Genomic DNA, 20,779 nt, shown 5'->3' on the forward strand with positions numbered 1-20,779 from the left:
AAACAATGGCATTTATATGCTTTATACTAATGCCAGGAGTATCCGGAATAAGGGAGAGGAATTGGTGGCACAGATAGCATCAGCCTGGCCAAAAATTATTGCGATCACTGAGACGTGGTTGACAGAAGGGGATATAACAACAGGAATAGAAGTCGCTGGATATAGCATTTTTCATCAGGATAGGAGGGGAAAGCGTGGTGGTGGGGTGCTGCTTATGATAAGTGATGACCTATGTCCTCTAAGAGTGGAGAATTTGGAAGGAAGTGAGACCAATGATTTTGAGAGCGTATGGTGTGAGGTAGAGGTAGGCAAGACAGGATATTTAGTTGGGTGTTGATACAGACCCAGGAGGACAGAGGATGGGGACCAGGAGATGTTTAGACAGCTAAGTTTGGCAAGTGCAAGAAGAATGATTGTTATGGGAGATTTTAACTTCAGTAGTATAAATTGGAGAGAGGAAGATGCATGTAGCAATGGGGGAATGGAATTTCTAGAATTCTTGAGGGACAAATGTCTTAGGCAACATGTAACAGAAGGAACAAGAGGTACAAAAGTTTTGGATTTGGTTATAGCATCAGATATAGGGAAGGATCTAAGAGGAACAGTTCATTTGTTCACTGATGATGCAAAGTTGGGTAGGGCGATAGTGAATGCAGAAGATGTCAAAATCTTGCAGGACGTCTTGGATAGATTGGAGTTGGATGTCAATTTAATGTGACAGAATGTAAGGTTATGCATTTTGGGGTCAAAAGATTAGCAGCAGTATACCACATTGGTGGAATTGTATTCCAGGAGATTGATGAGGCCAGGAACTTGGGAGTGTTGGTGGATAGGGAGATGAAGTTTAGGGGGCACATTGCAAAAGTAGCTAAATCAGCTCATCAACTCACTTGGTTGTTGAAAAATACCTTGACGAGCAGAGACAAGCGAGTTATTGATCCTCTGTACCGAGCCTTGATAAGACCTCATCTCGACTACTGTGCCCAGATTTGGTCACCTAGGTTCCTTCTTGATAGGGAGGAGGTGGAGAAGATCCAGCGGTGAGTGACTAAGATGATAATGGGTCTATGGAATAAGCCATATGAGAACAGGTTGAAGATTTGTGGGTTGCAGAAATTAGTTGATAGGTGGAAAAGGGGAGATATGATTGAGACATTCAAATTGCTAAAGGGTTTCTATAGGATTAATTCAGAGGATATTTTTGAGATCAGGACTGGTGGTGGGAGAACTAGGGGACACCTATAGAAGCTGGGCAAGAATGTGGTTAACAGGGGTGTTTGAGCTGGGTTCTTTACTTTTAGAGTGGTAAATGAGTGGAATAAGCTGCCAGAGTTTGTTGTGGGTGCTATGATGGTGAGTGAGTTCAAGGCATGGTATGATAGATACTGTGAGAATGTCAAATAGTTGTGTAGACATGATGTTTAGGGCCTCCCTCAATGAATCTAAGGACTCCCTGGAGTTGCCCGTAATAATAATAATAATAATAATAATAATAATAATAACCATTTCTCAGTCTCTTCCTCAACTTCCCCCAAAATGTCCTCGCCCAAGTGCATACTTTGCATCCTGTTGTTGCCTACCAAATTTTAGACCCTTACACCTTGTGACATTGAATTGACAGTCTCATATTGTTGCCCACTCATAGAATATATTCAAGTTCTCCTGTAAGGCCACAACATCTGCTTGATTCCTGAACACTTTCCCCAGATTTGCATCATCTGCAAACAGCCATAAATCAACCAGTTAAACCTATACCAATATCATTAATAGACAAAGCAAATAACAATGGTTGCAAAATAGACTCTGTAGTACAATACTAGTATTCACAAAGTATGCACTTTGATCCTTGTGGGATACTGTATCCTATACTTAACTTGCTGATACCCATTCGAGAGCTATACTTATTCAACTCGCTAATCTATAATCTAATTTCATCTGCTCCAGTTTAGTTACCAAGTTGTATGACAATCTATCAAAAGCCATTGCAAAATCTAAGTATACCATTGTATATGTATCTCCCTTCTCCAAAACTTTTGTCATCTTGTTATAGTAAATAAACAAGTTTGTAAAACACAACATCCAACAATCTACTAACTTCATCCATTAGCATCATCTTGCGATAATCATTCTTCTTTCTACTTGCCACATATTGAAAATACTCCAAAGAGGTTTTACTTGGCCTGACAAACCCATGCTGATAATTGCAAAGAATATATCAACTCACTTTTGTATTATTTTATTTTATTGTATTATTTTTTGCTTATTTTGCTGTCATCAACTAACACTTTAAATACAATTCCAGATATACAGATTGGCCTATAATCTGTAACCTCAATGTTATCATCACCTTCCTTTCACTCCTTTGGGACTTGTTACAAGACTATTGTTAAACAGGTAGGTCAAGGCTAATGCTAACTGCTTGGAATATTCCCTTAAGAAACATGGTGATTTGAGCTTATTTAACTAATCATATACCTCTTGCTCGCTCACCACTTAGTCTTCTCTCATTTCATTCTCTACATTTGAACTTCTGATTTCACAGTAACGATGAAACAACCTGATGAACTGCTCAATGAATACCTCGACTGCCTCTTATGCAGCAGTTACGAATCTACCTATTTCATCCATTAAGATCATCTTGCTATAACCATTCTTCTTTCTACTTGATGCATATTGAAAATACTCCAGAGAGTTTTACTTGGACTGATTTGCAAATTTCTGCAATTTCAGTTGTACTTTACTTTTGCTGCCCATACCAACTGAGTCACTTTCTTCACTTGCACTGTATACTCTTCATGAAACTGATTATTACCATTATTCATCTTTTGCTGACTCCAAAATGTCTTCTACTTGCAGATTTCATTTTTAATCCCCCTCATTCATCCATTTGATACCTACCTTAATCAGCCTTTTGACCTTCAGAATACATTCACATTGTCATAATCATCGGCATTGAAATTCTATATATTATTATTATGGGATCTCCATGAAGTTAGTAGACTCATCGCGGGAGACCCAAACTATCAAAACAATATCTATCACACCTCTTCTTGAATTCATTTACAGACGAAGAACTTACAACTGAGTCAGGCAATGCATTCCGCTCATTCACCACCCTCCAAGAAAAAAATCTAGTTCTCACACCCTTGTTAACCACACTTTTCCTTAATTTCCAGGGATGACTTCTTGTTCTTCCATCACTATTACACAGCTGAAATATTTCAACTGCATCAATCTTATAAAAACCTTTTAGTAATTTAAATGTTTCTATCATATCCCCCTCTTCTCTGCCTATCAACACCAACCTCGGCAATCCACACTCTCAATCTATCAATGTAGGGAGCATTTTTTACATCACTCACCAACTTAGTCACACTTCTCTGAACCCTCTCCACAGCCTCCTCATCTACAAGGAATCCAGGTACCAGACTTGAACACAGTAATCCAAATGTGGAAGTATCAAAGCCTTATAAAGGGGAATAATAACCTCTTTATCTCTGAATGTTAGTGTGTTCTTCAATAACCAAGTATAAAATAACCTTGGACACCTTAGCAATGTGCCCTCTGAACTTCATCTCCCTATCCACCAACACCCCGAAATCCCTAGCCTTATCAATCTCTTGGAGTACCATTCCATCAATGTGGTACACAGCTGGTAATCTTTTAATCCCAAAATGCATACTTTATACTTTTTCACACTGAACTGACATCTATTACCTTTTGCCTATTTTGTCAGCTTATTTAAATCATCCTGCAAACTCTCAACATCATCTTGAGTTTTTATTGTGCTACCCAACTTTGCATCATCAGCAAACAACTGAATGTCTCCCTTCAAGCCATTTCCTATATCATTTATGTACAAATTAAACAATAATGGCCAAAGCACAGAGCCCTGAGACACATCACTGGTCACCTGCCCTCATCATGGACTCTGCTTGGGCCATTATTGTTTAATTTGTACATAAATGATATAGGAAATGGCTTGAAGGGAGACATTCAGTTGTTTGCTGATGATGCAAAGTTGGGTAGCACAATAAAAACTCAAGATGTTGTTGAGAGTTTGCAGGATGATTTAAATAAGCTGACAAAATATGGAACACTACTTTCTGGCATCTCTCTCCATGAGCCTCTCCTCTTATCCATATCACTAGTTTAGTATCCATCCCCATCTCTCTAATTTGCACAACAGTATTCCATGAGGTATCCTGTCAAAACCCTTAGCAAAATCCTGAAGTATCACTGTATAGCCATTCCCCTTGTCCAACTCAGATGTCATTCTATTATAAAAAGTTAATAAATTGCTAAGCAGGATCGACCTTTAACAAAACCATGTTGACCCCTATAGAGTATCAGAGCCACCCATTCTTGAGTTCTGTCTTTAACCAACTTTTCCAATACTTTTCCAATTCCACCACCACTCCTGAGTTGATGATTGGTTGTTAATTAACTATTGCAGTCTTAGAATCACCCTTATGCAAAGGAACCACTTTGCCTAACTTCCACTCCCTAGGGACCATACCAGAGTTCAAACTGAAGTTACATATCCAAGTAAAAGGGGTTGACAATTCCTTTGCACATTCACGCAACACCCGAGCTGATATTCCATCTAAACCTACAGCAGTGTTTGCATTTAAATTCTGCAATATACTAAGTACCTCTGATTTATTAACTTCAATTCTCACATTAGTTATTGCTACAGGTACAGAGATATCCTCACTTGGGTGATAGACTTTTGAAAAGTGATCACTCTACTATTGCACTGAATTGGCCACCTCAATACATCGGCACCCACTAAGGTTATCATTTCAAAGTTATTCTTCCTTTTACTTGCCACATAGCGGAAGAACTCTTTGGAATTACCTTGATCTCCTTGGCTAAGGTCTTCTCATAATCTGATTTAGCTTTTCTTACTATGCTGGTAACCTTCCTAGCTTCAGCCTTGTACTGCTCATGGGTGTACTGATCGCCTTTCTCCTCATAAATTCTCCATAACATTTTCTTTTTTTACAGATCAATCCTGATACTACTATTCATCCATCTAATGCCTACCATGTTTGTCTCTTGACCATGGGGATATACTCTGATATTGCCTTCCTCAGATACCCACTGATTATATCCCATGCACTGCTAATATCTTTCCCCTGCAATATGTTCTGCCATGGGACAGCTGTAAGCTCACTCCAAAGCTTGTTATAATTGCCTAACCTGTAGTTCCGTATATACCCCTTCTTAACAGAAAAATCCACAGATTTTGCAACCTCCCAAGTCAATACCACATAATCATTTTCACCAATTGGTGGTAACAAGGACCTTGCTTATGCATATATCCTCTGAACCAATAACCAGGTCCAACACTCTCATACCACGTGTCCCTTCAGTTATGTGCTGTTTGAAGTAATTATCTCTTAGAAGGTGTATGAATTCCATTTCCTTTTTGCCACGTGATATTTCCTCCTTCCAATTGATATCACCGTATTTAAAATCCCCCATAATAATCTCTAACCCTACACTCATTGCACTAATTTGCTGATGCATGAATTCGATATCACCCCCTATAGCAGCAAGCAACTGTATATTTGGTTACATTGGTCACTATTTCAAATGAAATAGTGACCAATGTAACCAAACTATTCCTCAAAAGAATGGTTATTCACACGTCTATCCTCGTGATATACTACTTTCTTTGGCTGAAGCTCATCAGCTATCATTAACAGTACTCCTCCCCCATTCTATCTTCTCTCCTCCCTGATACCCATCACAACTTTTGGTGAGATTGCACTGACTAATGGCAAAAATTCTTCTCTCTTATTTCGAATGCTTCTTGCATTTGTATACAAAAATTGCAGATTCCCTTTAGTTCTTGTACCAGCTTTAGAACTGATATACATTCTATTGATTTCAGTACTCCCATGCTGATTTTTATCCACTTTATTGTTCAAATTATTCCACAAAAAAGGATCAACAAAGATACATTCATTGCATAAGTTTCTCCGTCTTACAGTCAACCATTTCAATTTTAGTTTCCCTGCCCAGTTACTCCAACTTGTTCAGTAAACAGTAACTTCTTCAAACGCTTATTACCTTCCATGTTTATATGCAACCCATCTCTTACATACAGCTGTCTTTTTGCCTTCAAACACACTCCAGACATCAACAAATATCAGACCTCTTTTTATTGCACATTCTTGTAATCATATCATTCATTATCATTGCTTGTCTACTTAATTCATAATTGTCAAAAGAGGCAGCACACACACTATCCTCCCTTTGACACTTTTCTTCTTCACAATATCTAACAATGCCCTTAAATCTTTTGCTACCTGATTAATACTACTACTCAGGCATTTGTACCCACCATAACTACCATCTTTTCTGCATCATGCCCTCTCTTTATTGCTAAAGTCACTCTCTCTATTGTTCTGCAAGACATGCACTCCTCAGGCATACTTGTCTCCATACCCTTAATCGTTGAATCACCATACAGAGGGAGCTCGTGAGACAAGAAATCGAATATATAAGAAGATCTCGTGATTGGGATAAGTTTTCTAGGAATAGTTAAATATATATGCGTAATTGTTTGAGTAAGAGATGCTGTAAACATTGTGCGCTACCGGTTTTATTAGTGTGGGGGATTTTTTTTGGCAAAACTTAATTACGAAATCGTTATTATTAGACTTAGTAACCTGTAAAAAATGGCGGTGGCATTGTCATTCCATGACTTTAATTTAGATTTCAGTCATTTTGTTAAGTGCGAGGTCTGTTATATGTATTCTTTCGATTACATAAATGATTTGTGGATATTTGGTGAGGATAGAAGGAGGGTGTGTGTGCAAAGTGTGACCTGAACGAGGAATTGATGAAATGAATGCAAATATGAAATTGATGAAAGAAGGTGTTAGTAGTGAGATTGTTGCGGGGAACATGAGTGCACGTTTGAAAGAGAGGGATGGTGAGAAAGAGAGGCGAACAAATGTTAAAAAATCAGTAAAAAAAGAAAAAGAGCGATTTGAAAACCGTAACGGATGTTAAAAGGGATGAAAGTGAGGTGAGAGTGGCAGAAAGAAACGAAATTGAGAGAACGAATGAAACTAGAAATGGCATGACGCAGAAATCGAAAGAATGGATGATAATGAAAAAAGAATGAATAATACCGAAAGTGCATGTTGGACTGAAAGTATAGAAACAAAGAAAGATGAATGAGTGTGAAAATGGGAAGAATGATAGCGAAAGTTGGATGCATGTTTGACCGAAAGTACAGAAACAAAGAAGGATGAATGAGAGTGAAGGTGAGAAGAGGTGGTTGAAAGTTAGAAAGTTAGAAAGATTGAATGATACAGAGAATGTGTTGCGAGATTCGGAAGTTGAATTGGATTGGATGAGGCAAGAAATGAAATGGATGCAGAATGAAATTAAGAAAATTCAGGTAAAAACTGTTAAAATAAATAATGATGGCATGAAAGAGTTAACGAAAGATGAGCGAGTAGCATTGTATAGCGACTCCATTATTAAAGGTGTGCTGGAGGATAAAATGCACAAGGTATGTTTTCCAGGCGTAAAAATGAGCAGAGTGATTGAGGCATTTGATATGAGGCAGGAGCGAGCAAAAGAGTTAATAGGTACGAATGATTTGAGAGAGGGCAAAGAGTATGTCAGAATGGATATCAGGAGGCTGTTTAGAAGGATAAAAGAGAATAGTGTGAGGAAGGGTAGTTAGCGTGTTACCTAGGTATGACTGTGGTGAAATGAGGCGGAGAGCAAGGCTTATGAATGAAATGCTGGCTGAAATGTGTGAGGAGATGGGAGTACAGTTTGTTAATGTGTGGAATGAGTTTGAGGGACGAAGTGAGCTGTATGGGAGCGATGGACTGCATTTGAGTGGTTATTGTGTGAGTCACTTAGAGAGACTGCTGCTGGAAGGTAGAGAACTGAATAGAGAGAATGAATCAGATCGATTGGGAAGTGATGTGCAAGAGGAGCAGGGAAATGGGGAGGCTCAGGGTGGACAGGGGTACACAGCGTGAGAAAGGTGGATGCTCCAAGAGGAAGTGAGCATGTGTAGGCAGGAAAGGAATGGGATGACCAGGTGTCAAGAGGAAACAGTTGGAATTGAAAAGGGTTTTAAAATGAAGAAGCAGAAAGGGAAATGGCCCCAGTCAAGCATGGAGAGATCACATCGAGTGAGTGGTATCAGTGGAACTAGCTGTAGATCCAGAAATGAGCTGTTGTGTTTGTATACAAATGCTAGAAGTATAAGAAACAAGGCAGATGAAATGGGTGCACTAATTGCATCTGTTCACCCAAAGATTGTAGGAATAAATGAGACATGGTTGGAAGAGGATGACATCCTGACAGGAATAGAGATGGAAGGGTATGATGTGTTTCATGAGGACAGAAGGGGTAAAAAGGGAAGGGAAGGGAAGTGCTATTGATGATAGAGAAAGAGTTATGTCCATATAAAGTAGAGATGCAAGAGGGAAATAGTGCCAGTGGTTTTAACGCAGTATAGTGTGAGATAGAGCTGGATGGAATCAAATACTTGGTGGGATGTTGTTATAGACCAGGTAATGTGGATGGTGATGATAATGAAATGTACAATCAAATTAGCCAAAAAATTAGATAAGAGTGATCAACGGGCGATTTTAATTATGGAAATATAGACTGGAATGATGGGATATCAACTGGAAGTAAAGAAAATGAGTTCCTTGAGTTTTTGAGGGATAACTACCTCAGACAGTATGTAAAAGAGGGCACACGAGGATTGAGGGTCTTGGATTTGGTCATCTCATCAGAGGATGTAATAATAAATGAGGTGTCAAATCATCCACCAATTGGTGAGAGTGATCATGAGGTGATTACCTGGGTGGTTGCCAGCAGTGCGAAGACCCCAATGAGAAAAGGATATATGTGGAACTACAAGGGGGCGGGGTACTTATGAAGAGCTCAGGAGACAGCTTGCGGGTGTAGCATGGAATGAGGAGTTAGCTGGAAAAGAGATCAATGCAGCTTGGGGGATTTTCAAAAACTGTTTAGTAGATGCAATGTCCAAATGTATTCCAAGGGTGAGAAGATTAAATAAGGTGGGTGTGAGATGGATAAATAAAGATATTAAGCATGCGATACAGAGAAAAAGGGCATTGTGGAGGCAGCATAAGAGAAGTGGAAATAACCAATTCCATGAGTTCTACAAAGACCAAGTAAGGAGGGTGACTTGGTTGGTGAGGGTAACTAAAGAGAAGTATGAACAGCAGTTGGCTAATGAAGCCAAAAATAATCCTAAGGAGGTCTTTCGTTATGTAGCCAACAAAAGAAAGAATAATTATGGAAGGATGACATTGATTGGAGAAAATGGTATAAAGACAGCTGATGCAGAATGTGTGGTGGAGATACTTAATTAGCAGTTCATAAAGATCATTCAATCTTGTGATTGTGACTTCATGGAAGGATTGAGAGCAATTGATGATGGGGAGGAGAGACTGACTGTAGGTGAGCAAGAGGTGTATGGGGAGTTGAGTAAACTAGATGTTAATAAGGCTGTGGGACTTGATAATATATCACTACATATTCTGAAAGGATGTGCCAGGGAGTTGACACCTGCCTTGAAATATTTTTTTTATATGAGTTTTGCACTCGGTCAAGTTCCTAAGGAGTGGAAGGAGGGCAAGATTGTGCCACTTCATAAAGGAAGTGATCGAACTCAGGCATCAAACTATAGGCCTATCTGTTTGTCAGGTGTTGTGGTTAAGTTGTTGGAGAAGCTTGTGAGAACTAGGATCCAGAATTGGATTGGCAACAATGGTATTTCCTTTGATGGACAGCATGGATTTGCTAAAGGGAGGTCGTGTTTTAGTAATCTACTTACTTATTACAATAAAGTGACTGGTTGTCAGTCAAACTAGAGCAGATGGGGTTGGATATTAGATTGGTGAATTGGATTGGAGACTGGCTGTCTGATAGGTATCAACAATTTGTGTATGGGTGTGTGATATCCAGGAAAAGGAAAGTCACTAGTGGAGTGCCTCAGTGGTCTGTTTTAGGGCCATTACTGTTTAACTTGTATATTAATGATATTGGCAAAGATTTGAATGGAAATATTCAGTTGTTTGCAGATGATGCAAAGTTGGGACAAACCATGAAGAGTAGTGATGTTGCTGCCTTACAAGAAGACTTGAATAAATTGAATGATTGGGCACGGAAATGGAGACGTGAGTTGAATGTTGCAAAATGCAAGGTTTTAAAATTTGGAAAACAAAGATGTGATACAGAATTTATGCTTGGTGAGGATATGTTGTTGGAGATGGAAGAAATAAAAGATCTGGGGGTGATAGTAGATAAGGATCTGAAATTTAGCGGACACAATGCCAAAATTGTGAAGACAACACAAAGGCTTCTGGGAATGATGTGGAGGACACTGACGTGTAGAAGTAGGGAGATTCTTGTTCCCATGTATAAGGCTTTGATTTGGCCACGCATGAACTATTGTGCCTAGATTTGGTCATCTGGTTTTCAGAAGGGTGAAGAGATGTTGGAAAGGGTCCAAAGGCAATTGACTAAGGTAGTTTCTGACCTCTGGAATATAGAGTATGAGGAAAGATTGAGAAGATGTAATTTGCAGAGTCTGATGAACAGGAGGAAGAGGGGAGATATGATAAATACCTACAAGTTGGTAAGGGTTTGTTATAGGATCAGTGCTGGAGAAGTTCTTCAGAAAATATTGGGAGATCAGGGGAGAACCATTGGTCATCCCAGGAAACTGTATAAAAAGGGTGTGAGTAGGGGAGTGAGAGGCAGGTTTTTTTCGTGCAGAGTTGTGAATGATTGGAATGCCTTGCCTGAGAATGTGGTGTTTGCAAAGAGTTTGAATGTGTTTAAAACATGGTATGATGAGCTGTGTGTGTGATAAAAGGACCTCCCAGATGAATCTTTGACTCCATGAGGTCTTGGGGTGGTAATAATAATAATAATAATAATATATTATACCACTCATAACTTCATTCAAATCCAAACAAGCGTCACTTACGGCCTCATTTTCTACACTATTCAGCATGACTCTCCAGTTTCATTACTTTCCCTCAACACTCTTTTATTTACTCCCTCATCTTCACAACATCTCATTTCTTCTAGACCTCTTGTGCTTTCATTCTGTTGACTCCCAGTCACTTCCATACTATTCGTTACTTCATCATTCACTCAAGTCTCTCCCTTACTTAAACCTATTCTAGTTACTTCAGCTAAAGTAATCTCCATAGTCCTAATTTCTCTATTCAACATATTTAACTCAATCTTAATATCCTGAATCTCCTTACTGAGCACTTCCAATTCCTCTTGCAGGAGATGAAGGTAGCTTTTTATTTTCTTGAACTCCTACCAAAGCTCTTCTGCTATGGGCTCGATGTTTGCTTCCATTCCTAATCGCTCTGATCTATCTAGACACTTTTCACATATATTATCATTTTCATTCTTCTCGTTTACCCTGATCCACAGATCTTTCACATTTTTCGATGCATACATATAGTAGTTTCCACAATGCATTCACTGTGAAAAATCCAAGGCAGTGCTAGACTTTCATACAGAAGTCCTCTGTGCCGCTGACATACGTTTCTTTATGGGCACCATCTTTAGATGCTGAAGCAGTGAAACAAGCAAGTAGCGAAAACACAATATTTCAATGACACACCATTGAAAGACACTTGTATTGAACAGAAGCACAACTGCAGCACAATTTGTGACAGAAAGCCTCACTATACTTTAATTTAAAAATACTTTTTCTAGCATAGCTCAAAATGACTGAGAAAACAGTATAAACAACAAAGTTTCAATAATGACACACCATCAAAAGACACTTGTATCGAACAGATGCACAACTGCAGCACAATTTGAGACCAAAAGCCTCACTATACTTTAATTTAAAAATACTTTTTCTAGCATAGCTCAAAATGACCACTATGTTCACTTGCGACACTAGCGGCATCTCCCATATATTCTTCTCTCTGTACTCATTCCATACATATATTCCATACATATATACATATTTCCTACACAAGTCTTCACATGACAAGACACAATCTAGGTGATCACTTCATGATCATCATCACCAACTGCAGGGAAATGCAAAACTCCACTCATAATCACATCTTCTGGTGAAATTATCAGATCTGAAACTCTTGATATTGCATGCTCCCCTTTATGTGCACTCTAAGACAGTTGTTTCTCAAGAACAGCTAAACAAATTCATCTTTATTATTCTCAAATGCTCTCTCTTCATCCAAGTCTATATTGCCATAATTAAAATCAGACATAATAATCACCCTTCCTCTTTTCACTAACTGAAGTTGCCTATACATTTCTTCATCATCACCCTCCCCATTTCCCTGGCCTATAACAAAATGTATCTTCTAAATACTCCCTTATTTCTGATGCTCTTGGCGTTTGTAAATAAACCAGTCATACCAAAGTCACCTGTTGGTGGTGATTTGCTCAATACCCCTTCCCAATCACCTTTATTACCCCTAACCATCTATATATTCTCCTCAATCTTACCAACCTCCTCCTCCCCACACATCCATTCCAATGCTGAGCATCCCAATACACATGTTCACTACTACATCCAATGTTCACTCTCCCTATGTTGTGTCTCCCTGTTCACCTAGGCTTCCTCCCATTTCCCTGTTCCTCTTGCATTCCCATTCACTCTTTATCTCTCACATCACTACTATTTCCATTTCCAAGCAGTTCAGTTTTCTTCTATTCCACTCTCCTTATCTTTCACTCCATCTCTTATTTCCTGTAATCTCTTGCTTGCCTCACTACACTTCCTTCTAACAACAGCTTCCCCACTTCACTCTCAAATGCCATTCAAATGCAATCCATTACTTTTGTACAAATCCATTCTTTCATCAAATACATGTCACACATTGTACAAACTTCACTTCCTTCTTCACACAGAGTTGTGCCAGCACACCTCTCATGATTCTCACTCTCTATCTCAACCAATCATTGTCATACTTCAGCAACACACTGACAAGCTTTCTCATTATATGACTATCTTTCATTCTCAATAATCTCCTGATTTCTATCCTTACATTCTCCTTATGTCCAGCTAAATCTTTTGTTCCCACAACCACCATTCACTCTCTTCTCATTTCTTACTCATGTTCCAAATCATGAATTATTTTGCTCGTTACATATTCATGGGGTGTTTGATGAAAGTAGTATCTGAATGTATACCTAGGGTTTACATTCAGATTGCAATGCTAAATGAAAAATGGATCTCCCATCATGAATCTTCTGATTCCAACCTGATTTATCAGAAAGATAAATCAGGTAGGAGTTATATGGATGAATCTTCATTAAACAGGAGGTGCTTAATGATCAGAAATTATCTTAATGAAAGAAAAATGGTGATCAGCATGCTCATGAGCAGCATAAAGTTCAGGTAAGAAGGATGACTGGTATGGTAAGGAAAGCCAAAGCTAATTATTAGAGAAAGTTATCTGATAAGGGGAAAAAAAACACCCTAATGAGTTTTTCATGTATTAAAGGAGGAATAACTATGGAAGGATAACCTTAAAAAGTGCTCATGATTGAGAGGTAACAGAACCAAATCAAATAGTTGAATTATAGTTGAATTACTGAGTGAGCAGGGTGTCATTGCAATGCAACATGTGACATTGATTGATAGGAGAACAGAGATTGAAGAAATAGAGGTGCTTAAAATATTGTAGAACCTCAATATGAACAGAGCATAGGATTAAATAGAATATCAGTCAGTGTGTTACAAGAATGTGCAAGGGAATTGTCAGCTGCTCGGACCAAGCTGTTTTAATTTAAGCATCAATAGTGGGAACTTGGACATTGAAGAAAGAAGAAATTAAAATTTTGGAAAGCTTTGAGATGATTAGAGAAGAATGGAAAAAACGAAATGCTCAGATAAAATAACTAATGAAGAGGTCTTAAAAAGAGTAGTAGTAGTAGAAGAAGAAAGAAGTCTGTTAAAGAGGTTAAAAAGAAGAAAGGTAAACTGAATCGTACATATTCTAAGAGGAAATGGAATCATCAGAGGAAAATGATCATCGAAGGAAAAATAGACAGAAAAAGACCCAGAGGAAGAGTACAGAAAACAATACTAGAGACATGTACACAATCTTGAAAGAGAAGGCCCTGAACAGAAGAGAGTGGAAGGAAAGTTTTTGCTACTAAGAGAAGAACCTGTTCAATTGCAGAATACTTAAGAAGAAGTGGAAAGGTGCCAAAGGAGTGGAAAGAGGGCAAAATATTCCCATTGCATAAAGGAGGCTCCAAAACAAAGTAGCAAGTTATAGATCAATCAGCATCTCAGGAGTGGTGATGGTTAACACGTTCGCTGCCAACTACGAGTATACTCGTAGTGGGTAAACCTGCTTCACAAGCCAGCTACGAGTATACTCGTATGACGCTTACCGCCGGGAACGAGATTATTGTAGTGACCTTGAAGAAGTGAAAATCCTTGGCTTGTGGGGCTAGCATCAAAACTGTGTATTCTCATAGACCGTATATGCTCTGTACAAGCCAACTACGAGTATACTCGTAGGACGTTTACCTCCGGTAACGAGATTATCGTACTGACCTTGAAGAAGTAAAACTGCTCGGCGTAGGGGAACAGACCATGCCAAAGTAGCGTGGCAGCGAACGTGTTAAGGTATTGGAGAAATAATTGGTGAAAGACAGAAGTCAGGACTATGGGATAAGAATATGATACTCTATAAGGGACAACATGGTTTTGTGAAGGGTAAGTCTTGCCTTTTGCTTACTTTTTATAATTAAGTAACAATGGAGTTGGACAAGGGAAATGGCTATTCATTGATACTGCTAGACTTGCAAAAGTATTTGACAAAATTCCACATAGAACTCTGTTGCATAAATTGAAGCAAATAAGGATGGGTATGAATCTGGTGATTTGGATTTGAGGGTAGCTGATATCAAAGCGTGATTTATGCAGGAGTTGAGTCCAGGAGAAGACAAGTAACAGTGGTTTACACAGGGCTCAGTCCTCTGTTGTTTAATTTGTATATCAATGATATGATTTGACAGGAAATATTCAGCTGTTTGCTGATGATGCTAAACTGGGAAAAACAATGGTAAATGAGGGTGATGCAGAGATCCTGCAAGAATACTTAAATAGACTAGCAGTGTGGGCATAGGTTAATTGCTGCAAGTTTATATGGCCAAATGTAAAGCGATGCACTTGGGGAAGAGATTAGAAGCTGTGTTCTATATTAACTGAACTACAGGAAAATGATGAGGCCAGGGACTTGGATGTGATTGCGTACAGAGAGTTGAAGTTCAGAGGGCATATTGCAAAGGTAACCAAAACAGCATATCAGATTATGTGGTTGTTGAAGAATACACTAACAAGTAGGAATAGAGAGGTTATGTTTCCCCTATATAAGGCTTTAATAAGGATATATGGACACCCACATTCCATGGTGATGAAGAAATTGTGGAGAGTATCCAGAGGTGAGTGACAAAGATTGTGGCAGGTCTGTGGAATGCTCTCTATGAGAACAGATTGATGGTCTGTAGGTTTCAAAAAAAAAAATAGCTAATATGTTAAAAATAGGGGAAGTGATGAAGAATTTAATTATTAAAGAGGATTTTATAGGATTGGCAATGAAGGCTTTTTTTTCAATACATGGCAGGAAGGGAGAGAACAAGGGATCATCAGTGGAATTGTATAAGAGTGTGTTTAGCAAGGTTGTTAGGACTAGGTTTTTTGCTTGGAGGGTGGCGAATGGGTGGAATGGGTTGCCAGAGGTAGTTATTATTAGTATTATTATTATTATTACATGACACCTCCAGGGAGTTCATAGACACATTGAGGGAGGGCACCTACTCTACAACTCTCTGTCTTCACCACCTGCAGTGAACCGCAACTACACCAACGGCATCTACCGCCCAGTTGTGGATGCTTCATCAGTAAATGAATTTAAGGTGAAGTATGATGGGTATTGCATGTATGATGGCTAATGTGTGAGTAAATGGATCTCCCATCATGAGTCTTCTGCCTCCATGGAGATACTTGTATAATAATAAAACATACCTTATGTACTTTCTCATTAATCAAACCTCTAATAACGGAATCTTCATGCACTGCTATTCCTTGAAGATTGAGTCATTAAACACCTCTTTTAATCTTTTTTCTTTCATTTTATCCTTTTTCACACTTTAATTTGAGAAGGAAGAGGGGAGATATGATAGAGACCTACAAGTTGGTAAGGGGTTGCTATAGGATCAATGGTGGAGAAGTTCTACAGCGAATAGTGGGAGATCAGGGGAGAACCAGAGGTCATCCCTGGAAACTGTATAAAGAGGGTGTGAGTAGGGGAGTGAGAGGCAGGTTTTTTTCGTGCAGAGTTGTGAATGATTGGAATGCCTTGCCTGAGAGTGTAGTGTCTGCAAGGAGTTTGAATGTGTTTAAGACCCGGTATGATGAGATGTGTGTGAGATAAAAGGACCTCCTAGATGAGTCTTTGACTCCATGAGGTCTTGTTTAATAATAATAATAATAATAATAATAATAATAATAATAATAATAATTTGTTTCCTTTAAATGTCTAATATCACTTCACATATTCCTTATTTCATGTTTCATTTTGAGCATTTCTTTCTTCAAATCTTGCAATATGGCAATTTCACTCTCTGTCACTCGTGTAGTTGCACTCCTTCTCATTCTACTGCACCTTTCTTCAGTTTCCTCATATCTTCGCTTTCATATCACTTTTCATTTCTTCATTCTTTCAATCCATCAGTCTCACTGGCTTTCATTCTGTGATTCAGTCAGTCTTTTGCACCCACATTTATGCCGACTTTCATTCCTTCAGTCTATTTCATATTCTTTGATAACTCATAGTTATCAGAGAATGCAAAAAACAAAATACCAACACTTTTTTACGAATTAATACCTCATCTCCTGTTAAGTCTCTCCACAAGTTTCACATTTCTCAAAGCATTCATGTTACATTCTCGACATCAAACCATTTCCAAAAAGTCTATGTCATTGATAGCATTTGATCTTCACACTACACAGCATGCAGATTAGTTTGTACATCCATCGTGTTCAATTGAAGGCAAGATTCAAAAATTCGTTAAAAAGAATTTTTGAATCTTGTAGTAGCAAATCTACAAAGTCCGAAAATCATGCAGGTAAACAAAGCTATCAAAAATAAATAATATTATACTATAATGCAAGCAATATCACTAATTATCACTAAAGACAAAATAGCATTTGTCTTTTCCTGAGCTCTTTACCAACAACAGATATATTGGAACCCTCCAAAATATACTAAGCAAATATAGAATTTCCCTTGATTATTTATTTAAATATCCTGAATAATTAAATAAACAGAGCATCTGAAAAGTTTTAGGATTCCACAATATTTCATACCATAATAAATAGCTTAATAACAGATGCAAAAAAGCAATAGAATTAAAAAGAAGCTAAGCTTAAATGGTTTTTCAGAACCAGCAGGATAATAACTAGCAAAACTATAGATCTTCTATCAGAGAAACAAACAAAATTATTAGGCAAGAAAAACAACGAAATCTAAAAGAATTAATTGATAAAACTGATAAAGAGAATAAATATAAAAATGCAAGGAACTTTTTTCAAGGCATAAATAAACTAAAGACAGGCTGTCAATCAAAAACTGCAATAATTAATGATAATAAAGAACAAGTTATTGCAAATGACAAACAGATGGCTGAAAGGTGGAGGGGAATATTTCAAACAGCTACTAAAATCCCAAAGCAACATTCTAGCCAGAATTTACTCTACTTGTGAACCAGAAGTCAAAGTGCCATCATTTAGTGAAATAGAAACAAACATTAAAACTCTTAAAAATAATAAAGCTGCAGTATTTGATAAAATTACATCTGAACAAATTAAATATGGAGGAAAAGAATTAACTTACATTTGAACAAATTAAATATGGAGGAAAAGAATTAACTTACAAACTGTTCACACTAATTAAACTCATATGGAAAAATGAAAAACTGCCAGAAGACTGGAAAGAATCAATAATAATCTCCACCAACAAAAAAAAGGTGATAAAAGGAAATGTGAAAACTATAGAGGCATCTCACTTTTAAATACTGGTTACAAAATCTTGTCTGATATTATCCTAAAAAGAATTATCCCATATGCAGGGGAGATTCTCAGAGAATATCAGGCTTGATTCAGAAGAAATCGATCAACCATTGATCAACTTTTTACCTTGAGACAAATTCTAGAGAAAAATTGGGAATACAATAAAGAAAGTCATAATCTCTTCGTTGACTTCCAAAAAGCATATGTAGCATACACGAGAAAATCTATGAAATATCTTAAAGAAAATTGGAATACTAGAAAAAATAATCAGATTAGTCAGAATGTGTGTACAGGAAAATCAATGCAGAGTCCTTGCTAACAACATATTGTCAGAGCCATTCAATATTTCCACAGATCTAAAACAAGGAGATACGATATCACCTATACTATTCAACATAGCTTTAGAAAAAGTAATTCAAGAAAAAACAAAAAGCACTGTATCATGCTCTGCATCATTCCTGGGATATGCAGATGATATTGATATTAGAGGATAAAGTGCAGATGATATAACTGCAACTTTTATAAACTTTAAAGCCTCTTCTGAAAAAATAGGTCTTAATATTAACCCAAATAAAACAGAATATTTAAAAGTGTCTAGACATAATGATCTCAATAAGCCATCAACTATTCAATTTGCTGACATGATATTGAAAAACTATTGAGATATTATAGAGCCTAGATATTTAAATATCTAGGCTCTATAATAACTAAAGATAATAAGATCCAAACAGAAATAAAGATGAGAATCCAAGCAGGTAATAAATCATATTTCTCACTTCAGCACCTCCTCTCATCTAAAAATCTGTCATATGAATCTAAAATAAATACCTACAGAATGTTAATTAGACCAGTCGTATTATATAGTGCAGAGACATGGAAAATAACAAAAGCTGATGAAGATCAATTACAACACTTTGAAAACAAAATCTTAAGGAAAATATTTGGTCAAGTTAAAGAACCTGTGACAGGTTAATGGAGAAGGTGAACAAATAAAGAACTCTATGAACTTTATAAGAAGCCACTAATAGTAAATGAAATCAGAGCTAGTTGTATGAGATGGTTAGGTCGCCTGGAAAGAAAGGAGGATAACAGGCTAGTGAGGAGAACCTTTTCACATCACCCAAATGGAAGATGTCTTAAAGGAAGACCCCACGGCAGATGGATGGATAACATTGAAATGGACATGAAAGAGCTGAAGCTGCAAAACTGGAAGAAGGTGGCTAAAGATAGGATAAAATGGAGAACTGTGATGCTTGCAGCTAAGAAACTTAAGGGTTCGTGAAGCTTAAGAAGAAGAAGAGAAGAAATAATTAAATATTATATTTAAATTAAATAATAATTTACCTCTAATATTTAATTATTATTTAATTTAAAAAATTAAGTAATTAAATATACTGAAAGATTCTATTTTAGTTTTGATGGAAGCATATCCATAATTTGTGGCATGTGCAACTGATGAACAACCATGAAGCATGAGCCACAAGTCCCATCCCAAGGTCAAGTATATATAACATGAGAAATTTGAAGTTAAGGATGGGTATAATAAATATTAAAGATAATGTAAAACCAGGTTTAAAATAGCTTGGTATCTTTAACATTTATTATACTCAAGGTAAAATACTTTCTACATTTATATTTCCTCCTGAGATTTTTACTTAATAAAGTTAAAACACCTTATGGTAACTTGTTCTGGTAAAATACTTATAAGCTCTGTATTACTAAAATCTTGGTATTTCTAGCCTGGCTCCCACTGATTGGGGGCTGGCTTTGAGAGGCTCTAGTTGGGGATAGGTTTTTGCCTGTCTCTGAGTAGAGCCACTGCTGAGATTATGGCTCTGGCTGGTGGTGGGGTGAGCCTGCCACTGGGTAGAGCCAAGGCTGAGAAGTTCTTCTCGGTGACGGGGTGAGCCTGTCACTGAGTGGAACAACGCTGAGTTGGACGGTCTTTCGGCCAATATGGAGTGGTCTAGGAATCGTCCTAATTTTTAGAGAGGACTTTACTTAAATACACCTCAATAATGGTCGAAACCGGTCTGGGTAGTGGCCCCTTGCCTTTAATACAAAGCATCATACATCTCCTCCAGGAGATGTGCTTTGCATTAAGGGTAAATATTAAGATTAGTGATCAGAGCCTATTCTACTTTTACCATGAGTTGCCTTGGTCTTGCACTACGTGCAGGGTCAGCTAGACTTGCAGGTGCAAACTTGACTTTTTGTTTGTTTGCTTACTTGGGAAATGGAGTAAAACCAGGTTTAAAATAGCTTGGTATCTTTAACACACACACACACACACATATATATATATATATCCAAAGGCTAGTTTCCCACCTGAGCATCTACCATATACCAGCATTACCCAGAGGGTTAATAAAGTGGCAAGTCAGACAGAAGGGAGGCGGATATTCACTACAGATTATATTAATGATATCTCTATGTGACCTGCAGAGTCTGTAGGTGCGATCATGGGGCAGAATGGCAGGAAGCTCTGGGTTCAAATAATTAAGGTTCAATATGATATCTTGCTAATAGAGTGAGAATTCTTGTGATGAGCTTTTGACTCCATAGTAGATCTCTTAATAAAATTTTTAATTTACACCTTAGACCTGAAGTAGCATGGAAATCAGAATAAATTTAATACTTCTAGTGTGCAAAACTATG

General features: G+C 37.6%; 1 protein-coding gene across 4 annotated transcripts in view; it reads left to right on the top strand.

Moving 5' to 3' along the window:
* Nucleotides 1–20,779, top strand: part of LOC150106132 (TNF receptor-associated factor 3-like) — a 285,373-nt gene that overhangs the window by 126,632 nt on the left and 137,962 nt on the right. The gene's annotated exons all lie outside the window — the stretch shown is intronic.

This window comes from Typopeltis vanoorti, chromosome 6, assembly GCF_054136105.1.
Source record: "Typopeltis vanoorti isolate ZY-2024b chromosome 6, IOZ_Tvanoo_1.0, whole genome shotgun sequence".
Classification (NCBI taxonomy): domain Eukaryota; kingdom Metazoa; phylum Arthropoda; class Arachnida; order Uropygi; family Thelyphonidae; genus Typopeltis; species Typopeltis vanoorti.